The sequence below is a fragment of the Melospiza melodia genome, chromosome 1 (genome assembly GCF_035770615.1).
Source record: "Melospiza melodia melodia isolate bMelMel2 chromosome 1, bMelMel2.pri, whole genome shotgun sequence".
Taxonomy (NCBI): Eukaryota; Metazoa; Chordata; class Aves; order Passeriformes; family Passerellidae; genus Melospiza; species Melospiza melodia.
In genome coordinates this window covers 19,029,546-19,049,513 of record NC_086194.1, presented here as the reverse complement: position 1 = coordinate 19,049,513, position 19,968 = coordinate 19,029,546, and the positions used below count along the sequence as shown (strand labels likewise).

Here is a 19,968-nt window from a genome sequence, read left to right as displayed (position 1 = left end):
TAAGGTGCTTGGGCCCCATCCTTGACTCATGGGCATTGGTACAACCTCATGAATGTCAGTGGAAGTGAGGTTAATTTAAACCAGCCCAGAATCTGGAAATGAGAAATGGCTTCTTTTTATGCCATGAACTATAGTTGAGGCACAAAAACTATAGATAATATTTTGCATAAAATGGTAGACTAAAAACCAATCCCCTTATATGGAATACTTATTTGTTGTTTGTTACATTACTTATTATGTTGCAAGATGATATCCAACTAAAATACACCAAATATACATTTTATTAATATTTTCTGTCCTGCTTTTATGACATCTTATTCTCAAACTATTAATGTTCTTGTTTTAATCAATTGGTAGTGTAGTAAAGCTGACACAAGAGACTACAGCACATGGCAAAGCAATTCTGCTGATCTAAAATGATGCTTCTAGGCAATCTTTGTCTTTAAATGTACAAGAAAAAAGCCAACAGTGATAAAGAATTTAATTTACATTGCTGTATTTAGGTTAATATTCCTATTCACAAACAATGGGGACTTAGTATCTTCAAACAGCAACATACTTTATAATGCAATCCAAATACTTTCTGTTGAGTTACTACATAAAAATATTATAGATCATCCAACAATATGAGGAAATGTCACTGTATTCATTTAAAATAGCTATCTGTGAAATGTGTGTTACCGTATTTTGCTTGGGGCAATATATTTCCATGCTTTATGAAATTATTAATTCTCATTAAATTCTAATGATCCCGTCTGAAAAGAGCAGAACTAATTAACTGCTCCATTAAAGTTATTACTTACTCCTGATGAGGCCTGTAAATGTTTCTACTTTGTTAGGCCAGTGAAAGTTTTCTGAACCACAGCTCCTGGCCTCACAAGGAAAATTCCCCATTATTCCATAACAGTAAAATTACCAGGTGCTAACAACACCCATGTAGCCTCTAAGACTGAAGTCTTACACCCTGAAACAAATATTTTCCCCCTCTCACAAATGCAAGAAAATGAAGCTCATGCTGGCAGGAAGGATCTGCAGAGCCTGCATCAGACAGTGATGTCTGCTTGGGGCCCGCACCTACACAGACAGCAGTTGTTTAAATATCTTCAAGGATTTGGGCTGCAGTGGCTCTGCTGGCACTTGTAAAACAAAAATGACTTTGCTCCCTCTCCAGAGGGCTGTGAAAAATGGTGACACCATGAGGTTCCCACAGGCTGTGTCTGTTGGGGTCTCATCCCCCCCCGAGGGACAGAGGGCAGAGCCACGAGCAGCAGCAGAGCCTGGACAGCAGCACTGCCCCCAGTTTGCACACTGAGCTGGGGTGCTCAGCACACACTGGGGATTTTGAGGGGATACAGGGTCATCTCCAAAAATGGCACCTGCCTAAAGACCATAATGAGTGCAAGAGGTGAGTTCCCAACACGGACTAAGGACAAGCAAAAGAGCTTCAGCAGCCTCAGCACTGCCAGGTCAGGATCACAGAACCTCAGTGAGGTGAAATGAAGGGAGAAAAGCCTTGATCAGAGCTGATAGGAAAAGCTGACTGAAACAGCAAACAAACTGGGACAGTTGCTTTCACAACCATGCAGGGTACAAACATCCACATGTGAGGGAAATTTTAAACACACACATGTAAAAATCTCCCATGGAAAGGCTCTGTGCTGATCTGACCACAGAACTGGAACAGAGCCCATTATTGCTACTGCAACTCTGACCCAGAGCTACTCCAGACAAGAATCAGATACTTTAATCCATCAGGTAATAATTAAAACAGGGATATATTAGTTAAAGAATTTGAATAAATTATTACTTTGGCAATCTATTACATTATTTACATACAATGAATAAATTATGTTTTAAATTATTTGCTCAGCTTCATTATTAAGACATTTTTCAAAGTTTGATTTTTTTTATTTTTGAGGGGATTTGTTGGGGCTTTTTCAGAGTTCACTCTTTTCTAGATAAAGGGTTAGATTTTTAGGAAAATTAAATAGTTCTTAATAGTGCTTCTCAGATAGTAAACACAAAAATTTTTGGAATTCAATTCCCATCACTCCCCAAGAAACTCTTCAGTTTGCAAGGCTTCTGCCACAAAACCAGTTTTTATAATGGCCACTGATACTTTGGAAAGGATCAGAAGTTAGATTTGAAAGTGACAAATACACTCTGCATTTTGACTCCTTCTATGCCAATCTCTGCCATTTAGGCACTGAGGTTTGGCTCAGAGTTTTGGACGTTTATCTGCAGCAAACAGATACAATCTGAAATACTGACTGCTCTGGAAATACTTTTTCCTCTGCTATGTCCCCCCTTTCAGTCACAATAACAAAATGCTCAATTCTTATCATTAGCCCCTGCTCCAGCCCCTTGAAAAATGTTTCGCCAAACATTTGCATTGTAACTTTTCACAGCTCAAGCTGTGCTTAAAACCCTCACCCTTCCCTGCTTTTTCATGGCCTCCCTGTGCACTGGGCACCTCAGGAAGGAGCTGATTCCCCATTTGGGACAGTCCCAAGGGGTTGGTGACCAACTGCACTTTGTCCAGTGATAATCCACACCAAGGTCAGTAATGCTGCTTTGGGCCCCAGGGCAGCTGTGCAAGGAGTGTTTCTGAGCAAGGAAACTCCCAATGATTTGAGTTGTCTCGGCAGCAGAAACAGCAGTGGGACCCAAACCTCACTCCCCATCTCAGGCTGGACCCTGTGCAAGCCAGCCCAGGCTCAGCTGCTTCCTGGGAGAGGCTTTCCCATTCCCTGGGGGCACCTGGCTCCACCAGCCCGGCGTTCCCACCACCCACACGCTCCCTGGGGAGCTGTGCCACTTGCCCACAGCTTCCAAAATAGCAACTTCCCAGCCCATAAGCTTTTGAAAACATTTGCAACCAATTTTACAGTTAATTAAACCCAGATTTGCTCTGTTCAGTCATTTGTTCTATAACTTTTAAATCTTTTTTGGTTTAATGTTAAGGGTTTTTTTTTTTTTTTAAGTCATGTGCAAGCTTTTGCTGTAAATAGGTTAATTGCAGCTCTGATCTTCCTCCAGCATCTGCCAGTAAAGACAAACAGTTTTCAAACATCCAGGCCTAACAGGGATCACAGCATTTCAAGGTGGGACCAGTCCCACGGTGCTGCCAGCAAAGAATCCCATGCCAAATCATACAGCTAGGAAATAGTATGGCATCAATTCCTCAAAAATTTCCATAGCAAGAGTTTTAGGAAAAGATCCAAGTACTCCATCAGTAAATCTCACAGCGTAGGTAAAGCCTTTGCAGTTGCCATGCATTTCAAGAGGTCTTTCTCTCACATGTGGTTGCAGTCCACAGATCCAAAGCTTACACAAACTAGATATGCCACAAATTTAAAAACTCTCTCCTCTGCTCAGAACGAATGTAGGAAAATTGTAAGATGAAAGTCACCCACTTTTTCTCAACAAGACAAAAAATCATTATTCATGTTTTTCTTTTAAAATCAGTATTTCTACCAAGAAAGAGAAGTAAGTTGTTGCAAGAAAGACTGTCTGGCTTGAGTTTAAAGGCAGGCTTCTCCAAACTGGCAAAGTTTCCCCAGCAATGTGCCTTTCTCTAGTTCCAAAGCAGAATTTCTTATGACTCGTACCTTGGGTATGTAAATGAGGAAATACCAGTTAAAATTAAGCTCCTGCTCACCAGAGACCAATCATTGATTTTCTTCCTCTCTTTATTCAATGAATAGAACAGGCAAGATTTTAAAAGGTTTTAAAAACCTTTGGGAGAATAATTACCCATTTAAAAACATCTGCAGTGAATTGTAAATATTAACAAAGAACCCCCCATGTCTTGCCTCCATTTCTGGTGAGTGCTATAATTTTTTTTTTTTGGGAAATGAGTGATCCATATTCACTGAATAAGGTCACAGAAACAGCCCAGTGCCTTGAAGAGCAACTGGAATCACAGACAGCCTTGGCAGCTGTAGCATCTATACTTAGCCCTAGCCCTGGACAAAGGAATTCACCCTACAAAATCTGAGGTGTCCAAGTGCATGATGTACTGGTATGTCCCAGAGACAGGCAGCAGGTGCTGGGGGAGCTATAGGTTGTCCTTTGTAGAAATAATAACTCATTTACTTAAATCGGAGCTTAAATCCTTCCTAAGTCAGCCTGGAACGTGTGAACTGATGTCCAGTAAAATCAAAATCCATCCTGTGAACCCAGATTGGTTTCTTGGTTTTGAAAGCAAGTAATTTGTTTATTCCTACAATCAAAGCCCATTTGTGCATTAGAATTATCTCAGTGCCTTAAACAAACTTTCAGGAAAGCTTTCCTATGTAGCAGCCAGTAAAGTGAACTGTTGGAAATTTCATTTCTGACATTTAAAAAACCCCAAAAACCTGTGATGTCTAGTGCCTTCAAAGTGATATTAGATATTATTCTAATTATTTTTAAAAAATCACTATGTAATTCGTTAAAACAAGGATTTTGGTGCCACTTACCCTCATCTCCTGCTGCTGGTGGGAGACCCCAGGGAGGGAGCACGGATGCCAGAGAGAGTCTGACTGAGGGCAGAGCACCACCCCTGCAATCCTGCCTGCAACAACAATCAGGGTGAGACCTCCAGACCCCATCCAAGCACTGGGGATTGGAGCTCACCTGTCGGTCATTACCCATGCTGGAGACAGCACCTACTCTCTGCAAACACTGCTGCACCCCAGCACTTTTCTTTCTTAAACTGCTCATCCTCACAACTGTTTGATTTTTAGACAGTTGTCTTTATTTTGCAAAGAATACCCTGTTTGTTTTAGGCAAACCTGCACCACGCTCTGATAGACCAGAAGTCTGAGTCTGACACCATCCTGTCAGTCTGTGTAGGTAATTTACACATTCCCTTAACCCTTGGAATCAGGATCCTTGTGGGTCCTTCCCAATTCAGAATATTCTCTGTGTGTGTGAAATCTGACCACATACACAGCAGCTTGTGTAAAACGTGCAGGATATACAAAATCCACATCAATCAAAAATATCACCACAATCTCAATATAAATCAAGATCCACAACTCAAAATCCAAGACTCCAGTTTAAATCAATTGCAGTTCTGCAGAAGGGTTAAGGTCACAAATTCTCCTTCTTCCTCTCATTTGAGGAAGTTGTGCAGGGCTAGAAGTAAGAGAATCATATAGAGGGATGTTAGCAAACCTTAGTTAACAAAACCAAAACCAAACAAACAAAATCCAAACAACCAAAACAAGGAAACCTGCAGATTCTCTATCCAGAATAAATATATTGTGCCACTCTCATAAATATTCACTTTTTGAACCCATTCCAAAATTCCCCAGAACTGATGCCAGTTTTTTCTGCAGTTTCTTTCTGCATCAGTGAGACTCTCCTCTCTGACATTTTGACATCATCATTTACAGGCAGGTTCTTTACAGCTGGAACAAAGAAACAGTATGGTTTGACTTCCAGGGAAGAGCATTTACTGAACTTCCTGCAGCCAGTCCACTCCTAATCCGTGGAAACCAATGGCTCATGTTCTGGGGAAAGCAAAGGATTGGTGGCTAGTTACTGCACAAATCAGAAGGAACAAACATACAGAGCTTGTTGCTGAAATTGTCAGTGATTGCAATTAAAGCTGAATTAAAGGAGGGACGTAGATCAAGAATCACCAAAGAATGGAGTATCAGGCAAAAGAGGAGGCAAAATGTGCATTTTTTAAAAGAGAGAAGCATTCATATTTCCTTCAAGCTGCTGACCAAGATTCCTCTTTACAATGGATTATGTATCACTGTAACCTGTTTTAATTCCTGCTTAATTAATAAGAATTCTACTATATTTCAAATGTGTCTTTCTCCTCTGTTTTGGATTCTATTTTTAATCAATGAAAAACCTATTAAATTTTGAAAAATAACAATCAGTTTTATGGGGCATACTGCATGAAGTACTGTTTCTTGTTAATTCAGACTATTTTTTTTCAGTTTCGTTGTTTTTGAAATATTAACAATTTCTATCAATCAGAGATGTGCAGAATTCAAGTTGCTACATTAATTTTGAATAATTGATTTTAAAACAATTAAATTTACATTTCAATAAACATGATTTCCCAGGAAAACCTGATAAAAGGAGATTTTCTTTAAAGGATTGCCTGGAATCACTCTGGCTCATTCAGGTACATTTTCCTCTTGAATAAGTTTAAGGTACTATGGCCTAATTTTAATTTAACCAAATGCATTCTTGCTAAAATTAACATTGAGAGTTGTCATCAAAACGTCAAAATTAATTTTTTAAAGAACATTGTAATTTTAAATTTCAAAGTCACATTTAAAAGCACAAGAAATCCAAACTGTAGACAAAAGCATAACTGTATTAATTCATTAATATGTTATTACTAACAAGAATGGGTAATGTAATTATATAATTGTATTTTAAGGTTATCTTTTAGCAGCATCCCTGCCCTTAAAATCAAAACTGTGTCAGGAAAAATGTATCAGTAATTTATGTTGACATTAGTATTTAAAATATTTCATGGGATTGTTAATTTTTAATTTTTATCATACTGTTTTTAGACACCCTGATACCCAAAAAACCCCAACAAAAATCTAAAGAAAATGACTGCTTACTCTATTGCTCTTCAGTATGTTTAACAACCACATTTCTGGGTGCTGTCATACAGCCAGACATACAGGAGCTATGAAATACAATTTATTGCCCATAATTAATTACACTCACAATCCTTTACAAGGAAAAAATTGTACCAATAAAATAGAGACCTTATAAAAAGAACTGTGTATTACTTTGAAATGACAGGCTTCTCTAGCAGTTTCACTCCTGCTTTTTGGCTAAAATGGTTCTTGTTCAAATGGTGAATTCTCCACCTGGGCCCAGCCCAGCTCTCTCAAGGGCTCTGACTCCAGACTGGCAGCAAAAGCTGAATTCTCCAGCAGCAAAGTCAGGATTCTATTGCAAGCCTTGGTTCAGCATGGTCTTGTGGTTTTTTGGGGGGTTTTTTTTGGTGGTTTTTTTTGTTTGTTTGTTTGTGTTTTTTGGTTTTGTTTGTTTGTTTGGTTTTTGTTTGTTTTTTGTTTTTGGTTTTTTTGGTTTTTTTAAAGCTTCACATCTTGGAATTAAGAGAAATTACATGAAAAATTCAGCTTCCTTTAAACAAAACTAATTTTCAACTTCACTAGAGAATAAGTTGAAAAATCTTATTGTAAAAACTTGAGGATTTGGAAGGCAAATAAGGCCAAGGGGTTTTTACACAGTAGAGACTTTCTAGGCTGGCATGTTTGGTCTATGTTCTATTTCATATTTTTAATGCTCAAGATTGACAACATTTATAGTGAGGTTTTATATCAAGTGTCAAACGCTGCAGAAGAGCAGCCACCCATCAGAGCCAGAAGAACATTTACAGGTTAGAACAGCCGAGTTCCTTCTGCATCCCTATTAATAACAAAATCCATTGCTTAAATAAATAATTGGCAGGGGATTAAGCATAGTAAGGGCTTTGTTTTGGTGGACTTGTTCAGTGGAAAGCAAAATCCTAGTTAGTATCAACCCACTTACTTGAGAAAGTGAGCTGGGACTACAGAAATCCCCCAAACCAGGAAATGTGCTCCCCAAATGATTTTTTAAAATCTAGTTATAATTTATTTTAAAATGTGATTCCTGGCTTTCCTACTGCAAACCCTGGGCAATCCCAAGCCCCTTGCTGTTGTCCTCCTGAGTCTGTAAACAGGCAGAATTAAACAACAGCATTACTAAGTGCGGACTTACTCCATTCATCTTAATGGACTGTTAATTATGACCACTTAAATGCCCACAGTGTTAACCCTGTCACCGCTGGCTGCATTTCACCCAAAAAGGCACTTTATAGATGTTGATTTATACACAAACAAGTAGATGTTAAACTCTCCATCAATACACTTTTAAATGAACTAAACGATTAATAAAGTTATGAATATGGATTATGAAGCCGGTTGAAAAATCGAATAATTGTATTCTGAAGTTTATTCCTTTCAAAGATTAGAGCAAGGTGCTGCTTTCAGAATCAACACTGCTGGCTAATTGCTTGAGGGCTGAAGAGTTTCAAACAGGATGGTGTTGGGTTTGTAGTGAATTTTCATGTAGTGAATATTCAAGGGCTGGTAAGATGTAGTTAACTGATTGACTTTGCACATCCTAAAGTGATGCAGCAATATGTAATGTCAGAATATAATAAGGCTAGTTGACTTTATTTTAAAATTTTCATAGAGCTAGATAAGATATGAAACTATTTATTTTAAAAAGCCAGGAAAATCTTGGGGGGAAAAAAAAAAGTAATAGATTTTATATATTGTTGCCTATAAAGATGATAGAATTAACATGTATGACAAATTGAAAAAAAATTTGGACACAAATATATACACATTTGGAGGGGGCACAAAAATCACAGTGATTTTGAAGAATTTAACAGAACAATATGTGGAGTACAGTCATGACAGGAATTGTATTTTTAATATTGGATGTACTGCAAAAGTAATGATTACCAAGGCCTTAGGTTTCGTTGTCTCCCTAGTTCTCCACTGGCATCCTGGCTGTTTGAGGAAAATCTGAGCACCAAAAGGAGCCCTGTCCATTTCTTCTGTCACACCATAAGTTCTTCAGTCATTCCTTCCATCAAACCCTATGGTTGCTCCATGCTTGCACAAATCCCAGGAACTGGGTGTATGTGGTAAGCTGGTTGGCATGGGGAAAAGGAAGATCTCACAACATTCATAACATGCAAACCCTTGTAAATATTCTCTCAGTCTGCACTGGCAGCTTCAGCCATCACCACTGCAGCACCATTGGCCTCCATGCAACAGAGATTCTCATTTTTGCAGCATAACCATCATTTCCAGAGTCCACTAAGCAGTCAATGTGACACTTCCACAACAATTAGAAAACAACAGATCCACCAAGCAAAGCAACTCTGAAACCAGAAACCATAACCCAAACCCCTGAGAACCCAACAACAATTTGTGCTCAAGCGTGCACTCTGTTTCCCCCATTTAACCACTTCGGGGTACCAAATTTTTTTTTTTTTAAATAAGAATTAGTAGTAAATGAGCAGTCAGGCCCTGGTGGCCAGCACACAGCACTGGCAAGAGCAGCAGTGCAAGGGGACGTGGGCCCGTGCTGTGGGTGTACAGCAGCGCAGACCCCCCTGATAGTTACCATAGAGATAGCGGGAGCCACAAAGAGCTTCGATCGCTCCGGCCGGGAGGGGGCAATTTGTATGCGTGAGCCCTGCTGGGATTGAAAGAATGCAGAGGAGGACAGGAAAGATAATAGAGAGAAAAAGAAGTGAAGGGAGAATGCAAGAAATGAGAAAAAATGAAAGAAAGAAAGGAAAAAGGGGCAGGGGGAGATGGGAAAGCGACCAAAGGGTCGCTTTCTTCTTTTTCAGAAGAAAAAAAAAATCCAGCGGAAAGACCAAGGGAAAATGGAGAGAGAAGGAGAGAAAACACGAGTGAGAAAATTTATCTTGTGCAGACAGCGCTCGTGTTGCTGCCTGACAGGAACTGCTGCTCCAGAGGAGCCAAGCCAGGAGTGTGGGCAGCTGAGAGCAGCAGGGATGGATGGATGGATGGATGGATGGATGGATGGATGGATGGATGGATGGATGGATGGATGGATGGATGGATGGATGGATGGATGGATAGAAGCTTGCAACTCCTGACCTACACCAGAAAAACTGCTCCAAACACAGAGCAGAGGAAGGAGACAGGAGAGGAGAGGAGAGGAGAGGAGAGGAGAGGAGAGGAGAGGAGAGGAGAGGAGAGGAGAGGAGAGGAGAGGAGAGGAGAGGAGAGGAGAGGAGAGGAGAGGAGAGGAGAGGAGAGGAGAGGAGAGGAGAGGAGAGGAGAGGAGAGGAGAGGAGAGGAGAGGAGAGGAGAGGAGAGGAGAGGAGAGGAGAGGAGAGGAGAGGAGAGGAGAGGAGAGGAGAGGAGAGGAGAGGAGAGGAGAGGAGAGGAGAGGAGAGGATGATTTGTTTCTATATGCCCACATGTGAACATTCTGAAGCTATTGCCAACTGTACCAGCACCACAAAAGTAGACAAGTTTGTTTCTTTTCTCTTTGTGCTCCTCAAAAAAGGGCATTGAGGGCCAGGACAGGACAGCTCCTGCCTCTGAAAGCTGTGACTGCCTAATCTGGTGGGGCTGGAGCTTCAGCAAATGCTCTGGGGTCCCCTTGAGGACCACAGCAGCCTCCACATTCCCAGCTGCCTCCTGCAGACAACACCTAAATCCCCAGTCCAGAAAGGCTGAGAAGAACAATTTGAATCACTAACTAAACCAGCAGAGTCTCCCAAACACCAAATTTGGGGAAAAATCTCTTAGAGATGACAGTGACCACTGTAATAAGTGGACCATGTTGATGCAAAAGTCTGTAGTTCCTCTGCAGGTTAGCAATGCCACAGGCAAGCCTGCTTGTCTGCCAAGAGGAATCTTAGCAAAGTCGGAGACAGAGAGAGATTTAATACATAATCAGTAGCAGTTACAGAAAAACATCTTATTTGGTGGTGTTCCTCAGCCCTGTACCTCCCAGAAGGTAGGAGTAACTAAAAATGTCCTGCTTTGGTGGCCTCAGCGATGCCATCGTGCTGCAGCCACTCACCTTGCAGTTCCAGGACACCCCGAGCTGGTACTCAGCTGGGATTGGATTTTAGTTTGCTGCCAGAGGAATGTCCCCGAGGCTGGCAGGGCAGCAGAGAGTTGCAGGATGCTGCAGCCCCATGGCTGAGAGACAGGAGAATTTTTCCTGGGGAGAATGACCATCTGCTGAGTTTTTTCCTAAAATACACCTTGTTTTTTTTTTCTCTTAGCAGCAGCACCACAGTATTCTTCACCTTGAGGGCCATCCCATTCAGCCCTGTGGGAACAAGACAACATCCCCTACATTTCCTTACAGAGAAACAGATTTAAATATGCTCAGTGAAAGTTTAGCCTGGATTTCAGAGACAACCCCCAAGTGTCAATAACATCAATTAACCCATCTGTGTCATGGGCTCAGTACACACAGACCAGCCTAGAAGTGAATGTGAAGGTGTTATTTTTCTTTTTAATGAACCAATACTGGGTTTGTATCATTCCACTTTTCAAGCCAGCTGCCAAACTGACCATAAAGCAAATTTCTCCCTTGCATATTAACACCAATGTCAAGTTACCCCTAAGATCAACAGCATTGCCTTTGAGTTGAAAGCACACAGATGTCTGAGCAACAGTAAAATTACTGAAGTATGTAAAAGCCTCTGGAAATGCTGGAAAGCAGCTTTTCCATATATAACAGTGTCAACATTTAAGTCATATACATTGTGATTTTAGCTTAAAAAGCCCTCCAAAGCAACACAAGCTAAATTGAAAACACTTTCCATTCAGAGGAATATATTCTTTACATAAAGCTGCAAAGTAAAGCAATAAAATGGCATGTAAAAAACTGCAAAGTGCCTTTGTAGGAAAACCTGAATAGTTTTATGCACAAGTTTCCAAACTGTCCTATGCATTAGAGACACTATCTTTTTAAATGTGATTTATAATACAGAATCATTTTTAAAAAGAGATGGTGTCAGTGCAGCCACAGATATACTCAAAGATTTCAAAGCCTTTTTTCAGCTCTTCCCTTATCACCACCACACATGTAGGGAGAGGATTCTCTAGCAAGCCCCACAGTCTCCAGCCAAGCCCAGCCCAGCCCAAACAGCCTCAGGCTGCTGAAGTCATTAAGATTTTTATGAACATCCACTAGCCAGATGAGTCCTCATTTCCAAATCCCTTACAAATTTTTCCACCACAAGGATACTTTCCAAAAGCTGGGTAATAGGCCCCAAACTGTTCTTTCAGTACTAATGTGAACTGGAAACTAAAAAACCATCCAGCAATGGTAATTTGTACAAGTCTCTTAAATCTTGAAAATGAGGCTATTCATTTTCTAATAATAAATCTTTACTACAGATAATCTTATCTTCCTTCCACAATAAACTCCTAATTATTACCTTTCCAGCCAGCATATCTGGGATTTTAAAAGTATGTGACAGCAGTAAAAGCAAGTGCTGGATTTTAGGACTGAAAAAAGGGAATAGTTAGGTTGGGCATACAGAAAATCCCTGTTTTTCAAGATCTGGACAACATGACAGAGCAGAACAAGTTCCAGGCTGGGAGTGAACTGTTCACACCAGAGAAGCCAAGGACAGCCACGGCCCCACCAGCTGGGGGGAAACTCCACCTTCAGTTTGTCCAGACCTGTGCTGCCCAAAGGAAAGTGAAACAGGAAAATCCTTTTTTTTTCATTTTAAATTAGACCCAGTCAAACCCAGAATCCATCGCTTAATATTAAGGGAAAACGAGCAAAACATTGTTGCAAATATTTGTGTAAACTGAAAACTTTGGACATCACTAATGACAAGTTTTATCTCCCATTTACACTGGAAGCTCTCCAGGGCTGGCAGCCCCCTGAGGCCCAGGAGAGCTGAGCACAGAGTGTGTGCCATGGCACAGACCTTCTCTGAGCCACTTTCACTCTGCCGAGGAGCAGCAAATTATGGAGGGCATCTGCAAGGCTAATTTTTGAGTTTCAGAATATTTATGTCACCCAAGGAAAAAAAAAATCAGATAAAGTATGTCCTCACGTTAAACTGAAGATCTTAATTTTGAGTAGTAACCACTTATCACTGCCTATTTCAATTGAACCATGGAAGGGGAAATATTTAGAGACGTGATCTGAAGAGCACATCTGTCTTACACAACCAGAAATGCTTGCAGGGAATCTGTGAAGTGAAAAGGAGACAAAAATTATCACTCAAATCCTGCCATTTTACTTCACCACTTTACAATCATGTTTTAAACAGTACAGGGGATTTAGAAACACCAAATTTTAAGCAGAATATTTACAAACAACTCTTGTCTTGTTAGACCAATTATTCCTTATCAATATAGGCACTACTCTAGCAAGCAATTAACAGTTGATTGCAGAGCCTGATATGCCAATGACACAACAAGAAAATAAAATAACCAGAATATCAGAATAAAATATAAAATCACCAGTCAGAATAAAATACAAAATCACCAGTCTCTTGGCCTCAGTTATTTGGAAATTCCCAGATACTCATTGCTCTTCTGGAAGGTGTAGACAGAAGTGTTCCCACATCTCCCTGTTTGTTTAACTATGAAGGTGCACTTTGGCTCTCAGGTTTTGCCAACAAAGCTATGATGATGACAAAGGAACATAATACTTAACAGAAAAAAAAATAATCTAAGCCTATCTTATGTAACAATGCTTTAAGTACATTAGGGCAAATGAACTTCTTGAATCAAAGTCATATTCTTTACAGGAAAAACATTATACTGGCCTTTCTCTTCTTGTGAATGCATTTCTTTGTGGCAAAATACATATTTTGAGTAATCATAAAAATATTTTTAAAGTCATTTATATTTTATTGATTTATAATTTAGAAAAAAATTTATTTCTTCTATTTATTTCTACAAAATTTCTCTGTCCTTCATATCTGTGGGACAAAAATACAGTGTTATATCTCCTTGGTTCCTCTTCACACCCTGTTTCCTCCCTGAACCCTACATACCTTTCACACATAAATCGGATTTCCATGACATTTAAATGCAGTTCCTTAAGCTTTCAGCAAATGTGACACAGCTTTCCTCTCTGGGCCCTACAGCCGTCCCCAGTATTACTCAATCTGGTTGTAATCTTTGTGTTTCTTAGATAATATTAAAAATTTGAGCTGAGTGTCACTTTCATTTTCAGAAAAAGACTTGCTCATTAAAAAGGCAGTGCCTGTTTTTCTAGGTTATTGTTTCTAGTCTATGTATTTTTTTCTCACAAGCACAAGTTTGTAATTTTAGCCTTTGATGGAGCTTGTAATTTGCATTTTAGTAATTTTGCTCACTCTGCTTTTCACAAATGCTATTCTTTGGAGATTCCTGTGTGCTACAATTATACAAAAATAACCAGGAAGCTGCTTGTTGTCTTAGTGTCTTTGATTCAAATATTCTCAAGAAATGCTGTGCCAACATCAGGATGTGTAGGAAAGAGGTGCTAGACATATATTTATGTATCAATCCATGCGGGAGAGCATGGAACTGAGAAATTAAAGCAAAAATGTTCAGATACAGAAAGTAAGCTGTACCAAGATGCTGAAATAAACAGGAACCGCGTATGCAGTATCTCAGAATTTCCTTGAAAAATTAAAAACTTGAATAAGAACAGCACAGTTCTCAACAGGAACATTATTCTTAAAAATTAGGAGTAGAACTGCTCCCCAAATTGACTTTAAAGAAACCAGCAAGAGGATAAAATCAAGCAGTCCTGTCTCAAAATCCTATTCTTAAATCTTCAGACAATGGTCTCCAGCCATCCCTGCATTATATTTTTTTATCTGTCTTTGGAGTTTTTTGGTTTTTTTTTTTTTTTAAGTGTGTTGTTTCTGCTGTGCTTATCTTTGAAGGAGTAGGTCCAAAGTAAGCAAACAGCAACGAGAAAATAAATAAATAAATAAATAAATAATCCCGGGGAAGGAGCCTCTCTGAGCCTGTGTAGCTGAAGCACTGACTTATTGTCTCTGCTCTCACCACACCCCCCACTTCAGCCGCTTGTTCCTCTGTAAAGAAAAAACAAAAAACCAAAAAAACCCAGAAAACCAAAACCAACAAAAATTTAAAATTTGTGGAGGCCTACCATATTAACAGCCTTGCAATCCTTAGGGAAAAAAAAAAAAAAAAAAAAAAAAAACAGCACCAAAAAAAAGCCATGGAAAAGCTATTTGTTATATGAAAACAAAAAGCATCTGAAATCAGCATGTTGTATTTGTTTTCACCATCAGTTTGAGGTGGGGGAAAAAGAAAGAAAAAATGAGGACAGCTGTTAACCCATTTTAGTTGAAGTGGGAAAAATCCTGGGGACTTCTTAAGCCTAATTTCAGCCTAGAGTGATTTTTATGGCCAAACAATGAATCCTTAAAATAATTGGTTCATATCATGAATACACAACAAACTCTGAACCCAGGCCTTGATTCAATTTCCAGGGTAATTTGTAGGAATACCTCCTTTGATTTTGGCGACGGTAACAACGTACAATATCATAAAAAATAAAAAATCTTTACCGATGTGTTCTGGCTGAACACAGAGCAATTGTTTCTTTATGTTGCATGAGCTCTGAGAGTGTTTTTGCAGCATTACATGTGACTTATGTCGATGAAAACAAATCGATATAAATCGTGGGTAAAAAAAGCACCATCACTTAGAGAGGTACTAAATTTCCAGACCACAGTATTCAGATTATGATTATTTATTGCCATTGTAGGTAGATGAAAGGCTGTGGCGTTCCTTCCAGTCTCCCTGTTCCGTGCCAGCTGAATTCTGCGAGAGGAATGGTGTTAGGAATGGAAGGCTACAGTAATGTTAACTATGCTGTTTCCCTCCAACATCCATTTTGTTCCAAAGAAACACTTGCCAGAGATTAAAATATTCAAGATGGCTGTTTTCTGCACCCTTTCTGCGAGCCGTACAGTTTTTCATCTTTCCAATACTCCGGGTCCCCGTCTTTATTGAGAACATGAATATTTTATTCCCCATCTTATCTGCCTCCCAAGTCATTAAATATTGGCCAAAGTTCAAAGGGAGCTGCTTCGCCACGGCCTCGCTGCCAGCCCGGACCCCGCGCTGCCCCTCCGGCCGCCGCTCCGGCCGGACTCGGCTCCCGCTCCGCCGCTCGCCGCCGGGGATGCGCCCCCGGTACCCGGTACCCGGTACCCGGTACCCGGTACCCCCGGTACCCCCGGTACCCCCGGTACCCTGGTACCCCCGGAACCCCCGGCACCCCCGGACCCGGTCCGGGGCAGCGGGCGGAGCGCGGCGGCTCCGCGGGGGCGGCGGGCCCGTTCCCGCACCTGGATTTCCGCGCGGCCCCTCCCGGGGGGGCGGGGCGGCCGCGGGGCCCGGGGGGTTGCGGGGGGGTCCCGGCCCCGCCCGCCGGCAGGAGGCAGCGGGGAGCCCCGGCGAGGGGCGGGGGCGGCGCGGATCCCCCCGGCTCCCACGCAGAGCCCCCCTCTCCCCGGGGCTTCCCGAGGCGGGGGCAGAGCCCGCGTTCTTTGTCCCCGCGTGTCCCCGCGTTCGTGGGTGTCCCGAGCGGCGGCGGGGCCGGCTCGGCCGGGGGCTCCAGCAGGGCGGGCGGCCGCGCCCTCCCCATCCCCCAGGGCTCCGCTGGGGAGGGGAGCGGGACCCGCATCCGCAGGGAGCGCCGGCTCCCCGAGCCCTCCATCCCGCAGCGCCGGGGCACGGGCGGCCGGCGGCGGCTCCCCCTCCGCCGAGCGCGGAGCCCCCGAGCGCTGCCCCAGGCGGGGCACGGTGGCAGAGCTGTCCCCTGTGTCCCCAGCCCGAAGCGGGGGACGGTGGCAGAGCTGTCCCCTGTGTCCCCAGCCCGAGGCACGGCCGCCCCCAGCCCCGCGTCCCCGTCCCATCTCCGCGCGAACAAAGAGCCGCGGCGCGTTCGGGTTGCTGCGGGTTATCCGGGCGCTGGGGATGCCAGGGTGAGACAAGCGGCGGTGCGCTGGTTCTGGGCTCTCCCGAACGTCTCGACGGCGAGTCTTGTCCAGCTGCCTTAGAAATTGCTTGGAATATCGGTTGGGAATACTTACTCTGGAATTCATCTCGGTGTTAGTTAAGAGGTCACTTTGAATATGTCAAATCTTTTTCCTAAAAGCATCAGACGGTTCAGTCCCCCATTACATTTAGAACAGCGTTTATCCGAGACTGCATACAGATAAATGGATTAAGGCAAGAACCGGCTGGTTTGTCTGGGTACATTACACAGCTACAGAAGCTTTTTCCATGGCTAAGAACTGAAAGCTTCACTGACCTCTGAAAAAATTCTACTTCATACAAAGGAAGCTTCGATTCCCTGTCTAGTCCCAAAAATGTATCAGGTTTCCCGTTCTCCACAACCTTAATTGTAATTAGTTGCCGAGCAGATGGGATGAGGCACTTCCCATGCACGAGCTTTCCACTTCTACAAAATTAGTTTATCAAGCACTGCCTAAATGTCGCTTTGTATTACGGAGCCCATGATGAGCCCCTCCTGTACACGTGTAAAAACCTATTTTACCAGGTTTGACGGTGCACGCCAGCACAGCGACGTGTAGCAACTGGGATGAGCCTAAACAAACCCCGTGGTCAGCAATACCCATCCCTGTAAAACGCATCTGCGACTTGCTAAGGAGGGCAAGACTTGCTTTATGGGAGCAGAAACGCCCGTCCTTCCTCATGAACTATCAGCTAATTTTAGTTTCTAAATTGTTACTGGTTTTCCAGACACTGCTGCTTCACACTGACATGATCAATTTTTTGTTGGTGGTGGTTCTTGTAAGCTCTTGACGCCTGCCTGCCAGCGCGGCGGTCCAAGCACTGGCAGATGCAGATTTTTAGATTTCATCTCCTGCGAGGCTTTGCTGGCTGCAGTGGATGCAGCGCTGCCGGGCTGAACACATCCTGCACTGCAAACAGCGTGGAAATGTCCAGGAGGGAATTTACCTGAACCACTTTAGTTAAAATAAAATTCTCCCTAAGAGCAGGAAATATTTACGGGTTAAGCGTGGCCAACGGTGATAGGGGGGGTCCTGCAGAGAGCTGCACCTCCCCTGATGCTCAGCACACCGCTGCCAGTTTTTCAAAATGTTTTACCGAAATGAAAAATATGTGGATGATAGAAAAAAAATACCATCACATCAACGATTTAAGGTTTACGACTTTCAAAAGATTTTTCGGTGTTTCTAAATACATGTCTTTGCTCTGCTATCTTGGCTAGCGAGGGCCGTATCTTGTCATCGACGGTAAATCAATGGCACAGCCTGACCTTTAAGAGGGTTGTATCCCTTATTCAAACCAGGCGGGTTGGACAGAAAGATCTGTGAAATACAGCTTCGCTGGGGAAGGGGCATTTTTAATACGGATCCTGTTTTCTCTAAACTGTAAATAGATCCTCTCAGAGCTGGCAGAGGTCGGGCTGGAAGGCAGCCGGATTTCACGCGACCAGAGCGCTCGCTGGAATCGCCTCTCGGGCTCGGATACGGCGAAGGTGCCAACTTCTAATTGACACGTTTAGGCGAAGCTCCCGGAGTAATTGCTTTTAACATTCATTTATGCAAAGCGGCTCGGCGCGGGCAGGGCGAGCCCGGAGCGGCCGCGCCGCCTGCCAGCAGGGAACGGGCCTGGAGCGCGTCCCGCCCGGGCGGGGAGGGAGCGCGGCACGGCGCTGTCCCGCTCCTGCCCGCCGGGCCCCGGAGGCGGCGGGAGCCCCGCAGGCGGCTCTGCCACCGGGCTTCGGTGTCCCCGCTCGTTTCACCCGGCTGTGCGAGCTCCCTCCGCCGCGGAGAGACGGGGCCGCCGGTGTGCGCGCTGACAACGCGCCGCGGAGCGCCGGCCGCAGGGACGCTCGGCAGTGATGGCAATAATCCTCCTCGCAAGCCGCGTTTGTCCCCGAGGCTCGGCTCCCACCCGGGCTGCCCGCCGGCGATCGCTCGAGTGCTGGAGCGCCGTGAGCACCTCCCGGAGCAAACCCCAATGGCCCGGCAGCAGCGCTCGTTATCCCGGAGCAGCTCGAAGAGTGTATTTTCCTTCGCACCTCCCGCCGCTGAGCACGGGGTGCCGAAAATCCCGGGCACCCCTCAGCCTCAGGACAGAGCCCCCCGCTGCAGCCGACGGCCGCTCCAGCAAGCTCACCGCCGCACGCACGGAGGCAGGAGCAGGTCCCGGGTGTCCCGCGGGCCTCGCCCCACCGGCGGGGCACGGGGCAGGAGCCGGGGCGCCCTGGGCAGGGCACGGCCGTGCAGCCACGCAGGAGCCGGGGCGCCGTGGGCAGGGCACGGCCGCTGGGCGCTCGCTCGGGGCGGGCCCCGCCGCAGCTGAGGCCGCCGCGCTGCGCTCCCCGCCGCGGGCCCCCTGCCCGGCACTACGCCGCGCCGGTCGCGCACCCTCCCCCGGCGCACACGCACAAAACGACGGCCGGCGGCGGGGGCGGCGCCGAGCCCAAAAGGGGAACGCGTCCCTGGGTGGGCTCGAACCACCAACCTTTCGGTTAACAGCCGAACGCGCTAACCGATTGCGCCACAGAGACTCCGCTGGCAGCAGCTTCCCCCTGCTCACCAAGTGCTTCGACACCGCCCCCGCCGCGTCCCCGCCGCCTCCTCGGCCCCGCTCCGGCCACCGGCGGCCACCGCGCACCCACCGAGCCCGGGATCCTGAACCGCGAGCCTCGCGACACGCCAAAAACCACTGAGGAGACAGCGAAAACGGCGGCTTTTCCCCCCCTACCCAACGAGGAAACCCCCACTCTCAAAATCATTGTTCGCAGCAATGCTCTTTATTTTAGGGAATAAATTTAATGAATCAGACTTAAAACTGCTTCTTCTGGGGTGCTGCTAACTGATGAGTTACTTATGCAACCCAAAATATAATTTCCAAATATCATGGCAAAATTGCTCTATTAATATATTTAGAAGGTAGGTTTAAGTGACTGCAGGGAACAGTTAGACTCTCTAAAGTAGGCAGCAGTCCTCTGCGTGTGTAGGTTAAGTGTATTTACAGTTCTAAGTACTGGAAACAGTTGTGAAGAAAAGCTAACATTCCTATTTATTATTTTACCAAAATCTTTTTCCCAGAGTACCTTACAGTAAATCTATACCTACAACTCTGCAACTACAAAGTTTCACATCTGAACCTGAGCAATTGTTTCCCCTTTGCTTTCACAGACTGATACTGTTTGAATCTCTTTGAACTCATACAATATTATTGGCCTCATGTTGTCCCTATGTCTCCCTGAAGCTCTGCCTGATGGCTCTTTTGCCCATTAAAAGCCCTCGGAGCTGAGCAGGCACATGGCACTCACAGCACCAGCACAGGCACTGACTGCTTTCCAAGCAGTGCTTGGTAAGCACTGGTATCCACCATCCACAACCAAGAAGTCCCAGCTCACTTCTGA

General features: G+C 44.2%; 1 non-coding gene across 1 annotated transcript; it reads right to left on the bottom strand.

The window, feature by feature from the left end:
- Window positions 1–19,030: 19,030 nt before the first annotated feature.
- TRNAN-GUU (transfer RNA asparagine (anticodon GUU)) lies at window positions 19,031–19,104 on the bottom strand. Its single transcript has one exon. It is a non-coding gene; the product is annotated as a tRNA-Asn (tRNA).
- Window positions 19,105–19,968: the final 864 nt, after the last annotated feature.